Genomic DNA, 2,660 nt, shown 5'->3' with positions numbered 1-2,660 from the left:
CTTGCATGGAAGAGATGAGGCAAGACATAGCCAGAATTCAGCGTGCGAACGACGTGTCTCGCTCTATATTGATCGACAGACATCAACAGGCATCGATCGATAGTCGCTTACATGCATCGACCGACAACCGCTTACCAGCATCGGTCGACGACAACCCACCACACTCACATACGATGAAGTCTCAACCAGATTTTCACAGCAGGGGAGAGATAGATCAGTTGGTAGAAGGGATCTACAGAGCTCTGGAAACTACAGAAGAGATGCTTGATAGGAGATGTGACGACATCTATTTACCAATAGATCTTAACATTAGTGCTTTGACTTCCAAGATAGAAGCTGTTCAAGGGGAATTAGTTGAGATTCATAGTTACATTGCCCGTCGACTAGAAGCATCAGCATCGATTGAAAGACGCAACAACATATCGACCGACATTCGTAAACAGACATCGGTCGACGATGCTACAAACCGAGGGAGGCTAGTACAAAAGGTGACATCAGATATGTCTAATACACACAACTATAGAGAGGAGATCTCAGCTGACACATACACCACAGTTGTGAGACATCAGTTCAATCTTGAGAGTCTTGGAGATAGATTGAGAAGATAGAAGATGCAACTACAATAATGAAGGACAAATGGCGCAGAGGAGATGAAGCAATGCGAGACTTCACTGATACATGGTTCAACAAGTGCAGAGAAGAGATGAAGACTTGTTTCCCAACAAGTGCAAGCTTTCAACATTACTAGCCCAAATCACCTCCAAAGTCTAGATAAATGACTATAACAAAGCGCTGAGTGGGAGGCAACCCACTATTAGGTAATATTTATTTGGTTTTTATTAATCTACTATTTATGTTGGTTTTAAATTATCGCAGGTCATAAAAAAAATATAAAAAAAAAGAAGAAGTTCTGAGTAGACGATTGCCGTCAGTATCGACCGACGAGACACTGTCGACATCGATCGACATAGCATCACCTGCCGAGACCAATATCAACATCCTTACATCGGTCGACATACATTCCGGTCTGGTATATCGTTCTAACTTGTTACATTAAGTACTTATGATTTATTTATCACCATAACTCCGATTGAGGTTACACTAGGGATAGTGTAGTTTAAGTCTGGGGGGAAGTTTACTCATAGTAGTTTATTTATGAGTCTTATTAAAATGTTTTCAAAAAAAAAAATTTACTGAGTCAAGAAGGGGATAATGAACTTATTAGATTTTTGTTGGTTATCTAACCACTCTTTAGCACCATTCTAGACTTACTGATTAAAGATAGTACTAAAGATGCTAAGGTGGATCAACCTGTCAACTATGCTACACTTGCTGAGATTGTTTGAAGGAACCAAAGCTGACCTCCAACACTAAACTTGACACAACTGCTTGTCTTGGGGGCTTGGTATACATGGGATCAGATTCTTCAAACAAGTCTGGAAGGTAAAGCCTTGTGTATATAGATTTATCACCCTCTCTCTCTCTATTTTTGAAATATAGATTAAAATAATAGATATAGTTTATAAAATAATATATATATATATATTATATATTTATTATCTATTAGAGATTTATTAGGAAGGGATTCGAATAGGACTTGGTGGCTACAACTATTAAGGCTTGCTTCATAAGAATTCTATAGGTAAATGATTAGAACAGGACTTGGTGGCTACAACCATTAAAGCTTGCTTCAAAAGTAATCCTAGGATATAGGTCAAAAAGAAGTGAACAGGATTTGGTGGCAACCACCATTAAGTCTTGATTCATGGAAGCATGTCCAATTTTGGTCAATGATCTTGCAATATAAGCAGACTTTGACTGAGAGAGAAAATTAGTAGAGAGAGAGGGTATGAATTAATGTTTACCTTCAGGTCTAAATACTTGTTTGAAAATCCTTGCATGTTGTGATCGATACTCTCAAGGTAAAGTCTGCACTTTTATTTATGCTAAGAAATAAGGTTGGTATAGGGTAATGTCAGACATGATTTGCTAAGCTGTTGGCTAGGTGAATTTGGTTGCTAAGATAGGATATGGTATAATGTGCTTTTGTGATTAAGACTTCTAGATGGGGATTGCAATATTGTAGAGGTGATGATTCTTAGTTTTAAATCATGTGAGTCCCTGTTGTTTCTAAACCTCTTTCAAAGGGAATGCATGTTTGTTTTGCTTGAGTACAAACAAAAGGGTAAGTCTGGGAGTGTTGATAGACCATGGATTTGACCCACTTTTACCCATGGTTTATAAGTGTTCTAACTATTAATTATTATATTATAAAGTCTATTTAGAATATTTATAGGATCATGAGTGATTTGGAGAAAAGTGATGATCTTGGAGCATTTTGGAGATATTTGGAGTAAGCACCCGAGATGATCATCGAGCTCGACCATCGGTCAATACTGAAAAAGAATAATCGATCGATGTTCACATCTTGACATCGATCGAAAGCGAAGCGCGCAGAAAACCCGTTTGGTCACAGCCGACTTAGAGCCCAAGTCTTCACCAATTTACCTTAGAGAAAGACGGCAACATCTCATAAGAAGATAAAGGCAATTAAAGGGCCAGTTTTTAACTGGCCACAACATTAATTTTCCGTATGAGTCCATTACAATTCACACGCATTCGAGAAACTATAAACTGAAAAAGACATGTGTCATTTTGTG

This window comes from Brassica oleracea, chromosome C9 (genome assembly GCF_000695525.1).
Source record: "Brassica oleracea var. oleracea cultivar TO1000 chromosome C9, BOL, whole genome shotgun sequence".
NCBI lineage: Eukaryota > Viridiplantae > Streptophyta > Magnoliopsida > Brassicales > Brassicaceae > Brassica > Brassica oleracea.
This window is presented reverse-complemented; position numbering follows the sequence as displayed.